The sequence below is a fragment of the Podarcis gaigeae genome (assembly GCF_964106915.1).
Source record: "Podarcis gaigeae genome assembly, chromosome: 1".
Lineage (NCBI taxonomy): Eukaryota > Metazoa > Chordata > Lepidosauria > Squamata > Lacertidae > Podarcis > Podarcis gaigeae.
In genome coordinates, this window is record NC_139678.1 from 67488356 (window position 1) to 67501529 (window position 13174).

Here is a 13174-nt window from a genome sequence, read left to right on the forward strand (position 1 = left end):
GAGATCATCCGGGGAACTTGAAATATGATCAACACACAGCTTTTGTCCCCACCAGAAGTTAAAATAATTAATCAGAAACTCAAAGGCTGATATAGCTTCCCAGTACTTGGATTAGATGAGCTTGTTTATTGGACAGCTCCCTTGCTCCCAAACCTATTTGGGCTTGCCAAGGGTTTCTTTGAGGTTTAAAAGTCATTTTCATATTTTATTTTATTTCATTTCATTTACAATTTGCTAGGCTGTTCAATGAAAGGTTTCTCCTTATTTTGCACACGCACCTACAAAACAGCCACATTAACCAGAAAGTTTTTTAAGGAAAGATTAAAACCTAGGTTTGTTGTTTTCAACATACAGTGGTACTTCCGGTTGTGGATGGGATCCGTTCCGGAAGTCCGGTCAGATCCTGAGGTTTCCGCAACCTGAGGACCGCTTCTGCACATGCGCGCACAGCGGTAGACAGATTATGCGCATGAGCGCGTGGAGAAACCTGGTCAAATACTTCCAGGTTTGCCGCTTTTGCATCCTGAAGTTTACGTAACCAGAGGGTAACGTAACCGGAGATACTACTGTACTAAACAATACAATACACATTTTATTATACAGTCACAGACCCAGTAATACATACTAAGCCATAGCTGAACTTCTTGGGGAAATGGTGCTTGATCCCTAATATCTCTTGAGAATTGTCAATTGGGTACATTTATGTTCCAAACTAGATAAATTGTGAACTTTAGCAACTTCACTAGTGTCAGTTAATAGGTATGAAATTCATAATTCAAGGTCTCCTGTATTTTATCTGCCTCCCACAGTCAACACTGATAACAAAACAGCCACAAGCTCTGCTCTACAGAGAGAAAACCCTTCTGTGTTTCAGATTTTATGAAAAACAACCTAAAATTAATGGTAGTTGAAAAGTATGCCATTATAATAGCTTCAGTTCTAAGGGTGCAAAACATGGTTGATGTGGTTTGGTGTGTTTTTTTAAGTATTTATGCAAAGCTAAATCAAGGCTTCCAATTATGCTAGCTTTCAAAGTACTGCTTCGTACAAGAATGTGAAATGACTCAACACACAAAAAGCTTCAGATGAAAGAATAACTTCCGCAGGTTATTCTGCAGTTTAGTAAATGATAGAAGTGCAGATGGGGAAGTCCGCTATGACAAGGTATTACCACAAATGGCTGGCTTCCCTTGAATTTCTGAGAGTGGATTTACAAGTCTATTTTCTCTAGGAAAGATTTACTATAAATTGTATCATAGCAAATATGAAAGCTTGTCTTGTGAACAGTATAACATGTTTTCAAATGTCCCAGAACTGCAGTGCATGTTGAGTCTTTCTTTAATGATAGGATCCATCAAAAGATGGGTCTTCAGTTTGTGAAAAGATAGCCTTCCCCTCTGGCACAACTACACCCCTGTAATCATGGACACCCTCAATTGAAATAGCTGAAATTTGTGTTTGATAAATAGGACAGTGGTCATACTGAGGTACCCACAATTCTATAACTAAATGTGATTAACTTCAGGAACTCCTGCTGACTGCATATATTGTAGTTTGTATTCATGCTTCAGGGAAAAAAATAATCTAAGGAGAAAGTTGAAGCATAACTGAATGAATGTAAGAGTACTATAACCAGAGGTGGCTTTCCAGTGTATTAAAATTGTTCTACATGTTATTTGTTTGCACGTACGCAATGTACATACAGCCTTCTTCAGTAAACATTAAAGTAAACCAAATACACTCTGTTGCTCTAAGAATGATGCAACGTATCATCACTCACTTTAAAGCCAGCCACACATTTTGACAAAGTATCAGAGGACCACGATTCTTCTCTAATTTCCAAATGACTGTGGCTGCAGAGTTCTCAAATGCTCTGTCAAGATTCCACTTGTTGAATTACAATTGTGCTAATGGCACTAATTTACCATAGTGCTAAATCTGTGAATATAGGTGGTTTGGAAAGGTGAACTGAAGGATCCTCCTCTCCCGTCTTCTCTTCTCAATCATGGCATCTCATACAAACAAAGATTGGGCTCTCTTCAAAAGAGACTTGACCCAGCACATTAACTAACCCCTTCAAGCCTTACTTTTCCCAAACCAGTATGGAATTGTATAATAGCAGCTTCTGAGCACATGCTCAAGGGTATCCAAGACCTGACTGCCACTGTTAGCTTGGCAGTTCTGATGCTAAAAACTTACAGCTTGAGTGCATTGAGGGAAGATTTGATTGTGAATGGTAAAGCCCAAATTCAGTTCACTCTGGTATTATTCCTCTTCTACCTCTAAACTGGGAGTGGACAGAAAGCAGTCTGGGATCTACTGGTAGATTTCTAGGTGATTTCCATTAGATCAGCAAGGTGGTTTTTTTAACAGAATTGTTCAACAACAACAAAATTACAGTGCTGGAATCAAGAAGGCTGTTGCGGCTAGGGAAACCAAGTAACCACGAGCATCCAAGAACTTCTATATCTCCTTGAAAAACACTTAATAAGCCCAGTGCAGTCAAGTCAGGTCTGTTCTAATACTCAAAACAAATTCCTTTGCTCATCATACTTTCATTTCTTTTGCACCAAGCTATGCTTGGTGGATTTTGGGGGTCATGGGGGGGGGGAGGAGATGGTCACAAAGTAAAGCAAGATAATCTCAGCCAAAGCAATCCTGTCTGTGGCATACAATTGTGTCCCATGATAAACCCAGGAGTAGTTTGGCTAGTGTGATGGACAGCAGAGCCAGACTGGTGATGCAATCCCCCTGAAATTCCACCAGAGTGGCTTGAACCTCTCTCTCTGATTGGCTACAGAGTGAGCTAGCCACAGAGGTGGAAGGAACAGCACTTTGGGGGGAAGAGTAAAAGAATCTGCTTCTGAGGGAGAGAGTAAGATAGGGCTGGATTTAAGATGAGATATAGGGTTGGATTTGAAGAGAGAGATAGGATAGGATTTGAGTTGAGATGTTAGACAGGTTTCAGGTTGGGAGATAGGGAATGAGATAGGGAGAACTGGTTCTGAGTTAAGTTAAACATACACACTGAAGAGACTATCCATAGCGAGAGGACAGAGCCTTGCAGCTTGGATAGGGAGACAGGGTTGAAGGTCTGGGAAAGGTATGCAGACAGGAGTGCCCTCGGAGGGCTGTGGCTCAACCGGGAGTGGTAGATCTTGTGGGAATACAGTCAAACCTTGGCTCCCGAACGCCTCCGCTATCGTACATTTCGGGTCCTAAACACCGAAAACCTGGAAGTAACTGCTACGGTTTTTGAACAATTTTCGGAAGCCGAATGGGTTCCAGGGAGTTTTTTCTTTTTTCTCCATTGACTTTGAACTGTCTTCTGAAACTGATTACGTTCGACAACCAAGATTTGACTGTACAGGCTACCTGGGACTCAATATAGCCAGGAGGGAATAGTTCCTCTAGGTACTGAAGACTCCCAAACCAGTGACAAGGGGGGAGGTGATCCCCTGGGTCTGTTATACCATTTAGAAGACTTCAGGTGTGGGATGGTTAAGAGGTAACTGAGGAGCTGTTCCTGTGAAGGAAGCAGGATGGTGTTGAATGAATTTAATTGTAATATCAACGTGACAGAAAGTGAGTTGGGCATTTTATCATCTATTCTGGACACTTGAATATCTATCTACTTGAAGTGTACCAACTGATTTTTAGTAACTGAGGTTTAAGAAGTGTTGCAACTTTAATATTTTGTTTAAGCCTGAGACATCTTATAGTTAAAGTAAATAAGTTAACTTTTATCTGAAAGAACACATTTCCTTACTTGCTTTGTTTCATAAACTTCTTTTTATTTAATAAAACTTTGCTTGTTTGATCAACTCTTGCCTGAGACTTTAAATCATTAAAATTTTCCTCACACAAGTCCCTCACTGGATAATCTGTGGTAAATTGTAGAAATTTGTTGGTGTACTGTGAGGTGGGTGCACTATATTTAAAAGGGGGCAGTCAACAGGAGTGGATCCACTGCATTATTAATTTGTGGTATTAAGGGGTGGATCTGCTATAGCTAGGTTTCCCAATTTGTTGGTTTTTGTGTGTGTGATCACATGTGTCAGATACATTTTCATGTACACATGTGCACTGACACACAAGCAGAAAAAGCAAGGCAACGGATAACCACAGAGGTACATTGTGGCTGAAATTTATGTTTGGTGCAAACATGCTAAGGTTTTAATTGAACCTAATAATTTAATTTCACCTGAGCTTTTAATTGTTCCTGATAATTTTTTTCATGTATTTTTCTTTATCAAAAACATTGCATTATCCAAACAGGATATGGTTTGTATGACCTGCAATGTATTTATTCTTGCTTTGTACTACAATTTTGTATTCATTAAGTAAACATGTTCTTTAGAAATCTTTTCTAATTGGACCTTAATCTTCAATTTCTTGCCCATGCAACAAGCCAACTGCCTCCACCTTAATTGTTTTCTCATTATGTTAAAATTCTTTTTTATCCTTTTCAAAAATGAGTGTTATTCACCACAGAGTATGGACTGGGTAGCGCAATAAGGGGGAAAGGGCTTCATAAATCAGGATATATCAAAACCTGGCTTCTCTTGACTCTGTACTACTGAAGTCTTCATTACTCCCATGCTAAATTAAGTAAATATATTAGTGACAAAAATGTGAAACAAACAGTTACTTAATGTTTAAGGGTAATCTGAAAACCTACATATCCCTGAGTTCTAAACACATACAGAGCACAACAAGGGAGTAAAGCTCACATCTATCTCTGAAAATAACCACAGTAGTTTAATTCCAATGCTAGACCCCCAGGAACAAGACAAAATACCTCATGTACCAAACACTGTGAAAACAGAGCCCTAGAAATGGCAAAGACAAAACTATTCTCAACCAGCAGTTTGTTCTCACACAGATGCTATGTATTTTCAACCGTGATACCTGCTTTAAAAATTCAAACATAAAGTGGAGCCCATGCAAACTTGTATTTAGGTCTGTCTGAAAGTACTGGTGGGGATGCTTATGAGCGTGAGTCTGAGCAGCTTTCATTTATGACTAAGCAATCACCCCCACCACTAATTTCAGATTGAAAGAGCAGGTTTCTAGTTAACCCTCTCAAGTGGAGGAAGCAATCTTGGATTTAGGGCGAATCGGAAAGCCGTTAAATGGGATCCTCAAAGGGAACAGCGCAGGCTTGCCCTCTGTGACACTGAATATTAGGTTTAGGCACAGAAGAGCTTAGTTCAAGCCCTTTGGACGTTTGGGGGAAGGGAGGCTTTGATGGGTCATTGTATATTATTTTAGCCTATTTCACAAGGGGCATATGGGGATAAAATGAGATTACTCTGTAATCTGCCCTTGGGTATAGGAGGAAATAAATTCCAAATGAATTAATATTGCACCAGGGCAATACACTCACATACTTCCTTATTATGAAACAACGGGACTTCATTTTTGAGCAATCTGCTTAGTGGCACAAGCCAATTCAAACAAAGCCTATGTGATTTGCCCAGGGTCAAATAGCTAGTACGCGACAGAAGTAGGTTGAACTTTCGTCTCCCCAATGTCACTGCATAATCCTCCCTAGGAACATGTCATAGGAATTCAAACACATTCCACCACTTGACATGAAGGTGGTGTGTTGAAGGGGTGCGTGGGTGCATCTGTCTGCTCCCTCTCTCACTTTGTGTGTGTATATACGGACACAGGCAGAGGGACACATTATTTCTAACCCTGCAAAGTATGACAACTATCAATTTTCAGAATAGAGGCACTAAGTTTTATTTAAACTTTAGTTTTGCCTCACAATGTTTTCATTTGAATTATTACTCCACATCCTCTTGTTGAGCTTGACAGCAGATTTTAAAACAGATTTTATGCATTTCTTGTTCTCTATACTCTTCAACCTCTACATGAGGTTATGTGACACTGACCAGACACTGACTCTTTCTCAGGAAAGAGTGCAGACAGTACACCAACCAAAATTGTGCAAAAGCTCTCCTGGCAACAGCAGCAACCTGTCCCTCCAGGAGCAACACCTGATCTAGAAGATGAACCTAGTCTTTCAGAATAAGTGTTACTCCATACAGAGCTGGCTATATACACATTCTCAGATTGGTTTTTCTGCATGACCCCAAGCACCTCCTTCTTGCCTGGATTAAATTTTAGCTTATTATCCCAAATACAAGCCCATCACAGCCTCAAGAGACTATATGGCAATGAATCTGAAAAACACATTTTGTTATCTGTGTTGCAAGAAAACACTATTCCAAAAACAGGTTGTTTTATTAAACAGAATAGGCACCCAAAAAGCCACTTGTTTTCTGTCAACTGAAGCTATATTTGGGTACTTGGCAAGTTCAAGATAGCTTAGTTTGCATGCTTTATGTATCAATGGGTGATGTACATCAACTTGAAATAAACCCCATCTTCATAATCTCGGCATATTTTGAAAATGAAAGAGTGTAGGGGGGAGCAAGAATCAAAGCAACCTACGTACAGAGCAGCAGTTTGAGGCTATTTGCAGATTAAAATGTAAAATTAAACCAGCTCTCCTTTAAACTAGCCACTAAATAATACAACTTTACTCTTTTCAATTAAGTGTTTTATATTTCAGATGCATAGAGAACGAGCTCTTTACTAATTTAATTAGTGATGCTGACTTGATAAATTCAGGTCAGTCTATATAGATTCTCTCCTCCTGCCTAGGAAGTGAGTGAGATAGATGCAAATGAATTATCAAATCGTTTTATTTAAAAAATACAATTCCATATGTTTCAGACACAGCCTTCTACAAAGAAGTATATCACACTAGCCACCAGATTTATTCTTAATGAATTATGCAGAAACAAAACAAAGAATAACTACTACACAATCAAACCTCCTTAATGCACAAGAGATTGGCTTTTCAAATGGCAGCTCTCTTAAAGGAAGTTTTTTTGTTCGGTGTGTGGAAGGTGCTCTAATTATAGAGAACCAGGGTTGAGAGATTACTAATTATTCCATGCTTTTAAAAACAAGGGAACTTTCAATAGGTCAGACTACAGCCTGCACACAGGAAGGGATGAATAAGGGTCTTTCTATTAAACTGCAATGTAATCTTGGCAAGCCCAATAATTTAAGGCTTAATGTAAATCACTGCAAAACTTCAACTTCTGTTTCCGAAGAACTTTTCAAAAAATGTTTCTAGTTTCACACAGCAGACCCTGTTCAGCATCTCGCTGCCATGGCGTTTTTCTGCCTTGACAATTCACTTCCGTGAACAGGCATGCAGCCAACTCAAATGAGACCCAGCGCGGTGAAAAGCCCTTCAGGTAAACAGTGTGATAAGCTAAACTGCAAAAACTAGACAATGTTTTTGGACTACGAGGCAGTTGCTATGGAGACAGTTGCTAATTAACTGCATTCAGCCAAGAGAACAAAGGGTTTTAAGGGGAGACAGGACTCGGTATCTTAGAGTGAGCAATGTATAACATCTTATGCAATCTGCACATCTCCCATATCTGAAATACCTGAGCCTTTGCTTCAGTGGCAAAATACCTTAAGAAACACCAAGCACTTCCTTAAAATTTAACTGCAACTGGCTCATCATCAGCAATTACCAATCAAAATATTATAAACTGTGAGCAAAAATGAATTTGGGTCAGGAGTGTTTGAGACATTATTCAGATCCATTCAGAGCAACGCCTTCTCACACTGAAAGTAAATTAGAAGTTGCCTTTGGAACCAATAGTTTCTGAATCCTATCAGTGTGCAAAGGTAGATAGATTTAAAATGCCAGGGCTTTATTTTCATTCCATACTCACATAGCCCAGAATATTCAGTAGGAAAATATCCAGTCAAAACACTATTGCTTCCATATACTGTGAGCACTCAATAAGACTTTTGTTTGACAGTTTTGTATGCCCATTTTCCTTAACCTGGTGCCCTCCAGATGTTTTGGACTACACACTCCTATCAGCCTCAGCCAGCTAGAAGGCTGCCACAAAGGTCTTCTTTGATAAGGCTATCCTACCTCACAGAGCTGCTGTCAAATGTCAAGCCTCCATTATGGAACCATAAGCTGCTTGGAGTAAGGCATAAAAAATGCAGAAAACTGATGTTGTTTTGTTTTGTTTTTTTATCAAGTCTGACAGACAATTAACGCCCTAATTCTGATCTTCCAATAAAGCAGAAATAAAGATTCTAAAACCACTCTTCTTCCATTAGATATTAGTGAGGTATGCCAAAAATGACCAAAATGGTCACAGAACCATAAAACACAAGGATTATGTTACCACAGCAAAAGCGAATTGAAATAAATAAAGTGGTACCTTGGTTCTCAAACTTAATCCATTCTGGGAGTCCATTCGACTCCCAAAACCGTTCAAAAAACAAGGTGCGGCTTCCGATTGACTGCAGGAGCTTCCTGCTCTCAAGCGGAAGCTGCATCAGACATTCGGCTTCCGAAAAGCGTTCACAAACCGGAACACTTACTTCCAGGTTTGCGGTGTTCAGGAGCCAATTTGTTCAGGAGCCAAGCCATTCGAGTACCAAGGTACTACTGTAGTTAAGAGGACATTTGAGAACATTAGGAGAAAATGTGTATCTGTAACAGGCATCTGTTAAAACTGGCCACATTCTCACTTTAATGCCATGTGCAAAACACTCATGGGATGGCATATCCAATGGCACATTCCTGCTAACCCCTCACATGCTCAGAACACATGGGCAGGTTGTACTGAACTACAGCATTTTGTGGGTTTTCCCCCCCAATCAGCAATAGAGAATGTTTCATCCTTTAACTCCTTGAGATGAAAATGTTGCCCTACCCAATTCTTTCTCCATATGTGCATTTAATATTTTTGTACAATACAAAGTTTTAAGCAAGACAGAAATAATAAAAGTCATTACTGGTACGGGTGATCAATACTTCATTTTCATCAAATTGTCTTCGGTCTCCAAACAACAATAAAGTACATAAAGAAAATATTATGATCCTTTACAAATACTTGTGGCGGAGAAGAATCCTGAAATTTTCTGAAGCCAAGCTAGGTAGACCCACTAGATCTGCCTTTCTCAAGTGGAGCCCTACACATATTGTAGTACAGCTACCATCTGCCCCGGCAACATGCTGGTAGAACACCAAGTCTGGGAAACCTGCACTAGGTGGATTTAGCCCAGCAGGGCTCCTTATGTTCTTCAGAAGAAGCTGACAAAAGTGGTGTCATATAAGTCCTGCTCAACTGCGAAGCCACTGGGCTGTACTCAGTCAAAGCTCCTCCTATCAGCCAGAAGGGCAAAGTGGGACTTCCATACTGAGAAGGAGGATACTTTGAAAAGCAAAGGACTCTAGGTACAAATGATGAAAGCCATCAACTTCATGCCCAGGGGTTACCAAAACTAATTTACTCTTTCACCAAAGAGAATGAACTCAGACAAAACAATGTGAGCAATTTAAAATAAATCCGGGGGGAGGGGGGCATTGGCTGTCCAATCGGGTAGACAACAGGCTGATGAGTCACGTTGCCTCCAGCCCTACTCATCCCTCCATAGATAGCAGCACAGGTGCCCATACAACACTGTCTGCAGCCACATTTCAGGGAGCAAATCCTGTGAAGAAGACAAGAGGCATATATTTTTCCTGTGTTTTTGCGCTCAAGTTGGCAGTACTGCATGCTATGCACACAGATTATTCTAGTAGGCTGAATATATCCCTATTTCCATATTTCCTTGGGCTGAATCATACTATGGTGGTGCCTTTGGGACATGTACAGTGAGGTCAGGGCTTTGTCTGCATCCCCCTCCAATATGTCCAGTCAGTCTTTCTTTCTTGATGTCCAGCAGGGTTTATCACAGCAGAGCAGTCCAAGTCGGGAAATTTGTAGAAATCAGTGTGAAGTTCCAGCAGTGAAGTCCCTTTTCAAAACAACTTTTAATCCCAGCCGTAAGGCATAATATTTTTGGCATAAGGAATCAATAGTAGGAAGCTCATTTCTACCACACAATGCCTTTGTTTTTTAGTGGAGACAGATAAAAATTTCTGAAAAGACTGAAACAAAATGATACTGACCAAAAAATATATATTGAGAGAATACACCTGCATTTCTTGAATTTATTTACACTTCCGTGCTCCCTTTGGAATAGGGGCATCATATAAAAAGGTAAAGGTAAAGGTACCCCTGCCCGTACGGGCCAGTCTTGACAGACTCTGGGGTTGTGCGCCCATCTCACTCAAGAGGCCAGGGGCCAGCGCTGTCCGGAGACACTTCCGGGTCACGTGGCCAGCGTGACATCGCTGCTCTGGCGAGCCAGAGCCGCACACGGAAACGCCGTTTACCTTCCCGCTGGTAAGCGGTCCCTAATTATCTACTTGCACCCGGAGGTGCTTTCGAACTGCTAGGTTGGCAGGCGCTGGGACCGAGCAGCGGGAGCGCACCCCGCCGCAGGGATTCGAACCGCCGACCTTTCGATCGGCAAGTCCTAGGCGCTGAGGCTTTAACCCACAGCGCCACCTGCGTCCCTAGGGGCATCATATGCCTCCAGTTAAATAAATGTTGTATTCATTTTCTCTCTCATTTTCACTTGCTGTCTGCTTCTTTGTGACATCCAATCTTGCCTGCCAAACATTGCGTTAGGCTACAGAAGTTTCCTGGTCTTTCAGGAAGTGCACTATGGAGTTGCCTAACAAGCACTGAAACCTAGTTACACGTGAGTAAACCTTCCAGATTCAGTACATCTGCTCGTGGCTTATGGTCATATGACATACCATGCTGAAGGGGAAGTATATTTAAGCATCCTAGTCCTGGGATAAGGTCACAGGTGGTACCCTCACACAGGTGTCAGAACTGGATCTGACACTAAAGCAGCCATTGCTGAACACAACTCAAGAAGAGCCCTGCTGCATCAAAGGCACCATCTAGTCCAACAGACTGTTCTCATAGTGGCCAACCAGGGACCTATGGGAAGCCAGCGAGCTGGACAGGAGGGCAACAGGACTCTCCCTGCTTGTGATCCCTAGCAACTGTTATTCATACTGCCTCTGACAGTGAAGGGGGGGGAGCCATCAAGGCTAGAAGCCACTGCTATCCAGGCTGGTGATCATCATTACACCTTGTGGGAGCAAATTTCATAATTTGATTATGGGTTGTGTAAAGAAGTACCTTTTTCTTTTGTCTGTCCAGGACCTTCCAATGTTCGGCTTCATTGGATGCCCATGAGTTCTGGTGCTGTAAAATAGATATTCCCCCGATCCACTTTCTCCACACCTTATTACATCTTAAACACATCTTACTTCCCTTTTCACTAAGCTAGAAAGCCCCAAATGCTGTAAGCTTTCCTCTGAACAAAACAAAACAAAACTTCCTTCTGCACCACTGTGCTATACGGGGACATTTATAAAGTAAGGAGGCTTCACCTTTCCATTGGGGCAGGGCTGGATGATCCTCTTGCAGGAACTAAAACAGATTTTAGCTCTTTATGCAAACCTCATGTATGGCTTCATCCTCCTCCTTTCCTTCAGCTGATCAAGGCAGGATAACAAACGGCTGTACACCCATTTCAATATGATGGTGCAATGGTAATTTCAGGCAAAGCTGCCCAGTGGCTTCTAGGTCCAAAGTAGGAACCAACAGCAGCAGACAAAAGGGGAAGAGCATGTGACCACCTATCACCAGTTAGCTGTCAGGCTGCTTAAATACCTGGTCAGAGGCAATCTTTCTAGCAGGTGCCACTATAGAACAACTTTCGAAAGGCAAAATATTAAAATACAATAATTCATCAAATATTGTATTTGAATCTGATAAACCCTGTATTGGGTTGAGTTGTCAACACCTTAAAGTAGGATGGGAGGACCTGTGGCCCTCCCGTGCAGTGTTTGGACTACAATTCCCATAATTTCTTGCAATTTGCCATGTTGGCCGGGGCTGATGGGAGTTAGGAGGTCAAAAATATTGCCTTGCCCCTGAAAGCAATGTTTTAAAGCAGTTAAATAACCAAACAAACAAACAAAACAAGGACACAACAGGGCCTCAAAACCAGATGTCCTAAGTGTCAAAAAGCATATACTAATTATATCATTTCCCAAGGGCATCATGTATCTTATAGGAAAAACGCATTTCACATTATTATTATTATTATTATTATTATTATTATTATTATTATTACCCCTGTTTCAGCTACCAAAAGGCCACCTCAAGATTGTAGTTGTGTTGCAGGTAGGCTACAATCAGGTACAAGCAAATTCCTGTTGCACACTCTTCCTTTCCGCATTAAGGAAAGGTAAGGGAAATTGCACTGGAATGAACAGATTGTGTGGAAACAAGCAAAAGTTTCCATGTACGATTCAAATATTTTAAAAGAAAGTCTTCTATTTCCAGGGCTTTTTCTTTCAATGGACAAAATCTCTACCTGCAACTATGCCAATCAAAGCAAGTTGACAACATGTCTTAAGTGGATTTTTTCAGGTCTCTTGAAGACAATCAAATCCTTGGATCCAATTTCATCCTTACATGAACACTAGAAGGTAAACTTCTTTTGTTTTGTCTACACAAACAGTGCCGTTGTAGTAGTGTTAGCATGTGAACGTCTGGCCAGCTTTCCTCCTGAAATATCATGTTCAGCATCTCAGAAAAGAGAAGACATAGATTTAATCCCTTCAGACAGCTAACAGATATTATTATTATTATTATTATTATTATTATTATTATTATTATTATTAATTAAGTCTGTGTGCCACCCTTCATTCAAAGATCTCAGAGCAGTTCATAACATAAAAATACAGAATAAAAACATAATAAAAACAAGAACAAGAACAAAACAAACAATAATGCCCCACTTCCCACAAACACATTTAAGAGGACATAGACCAGGGATCCCCAAACTAAGGCCCATGGGCCGGATAAGGCCTGAGGGACTCATTTATCCGGCCTGTGGCGCCCCCTGCCACCACTGCCCACTCTTACCGGCGCTGTGCGGCTGCCCACTTCCAGGTCAGAGGAGCACCAGAAATACCTTGCATTAATTGCACATGCACGTTATTTGCACATGCGCAAGCGCTATTTGCAGTGCACATCCGGGTCGGAAGAGGCCCCTGCACATGCGCACAAGCTAATTCCAGTACTCCTCCGACCTGGAAGTGCACCGGAAATAGTGTATGAGCACGCGTATGGGCACGCGCTCCCCCGCCCTGCCACACAATCGGCGCTGGAGACACCGACCCGAGGCA

The 13174-nt window shown here is 41.2% G+C and overlaps 1 protein-coding gene across 24 annotated transcripts in view; it reads right to left on the reverse strand.

Moving 5' to 3' along the window:
* The window catches only part of TEAD1 (TEA domain transcription factor 1), a 176268-nt gene that overhangs the window by 87135 nt on the left and 75959 nt on the right, over positions 1-13174 (reverse strand). The gene's annotated exons all lie outside the window — the stretch shown is intronic.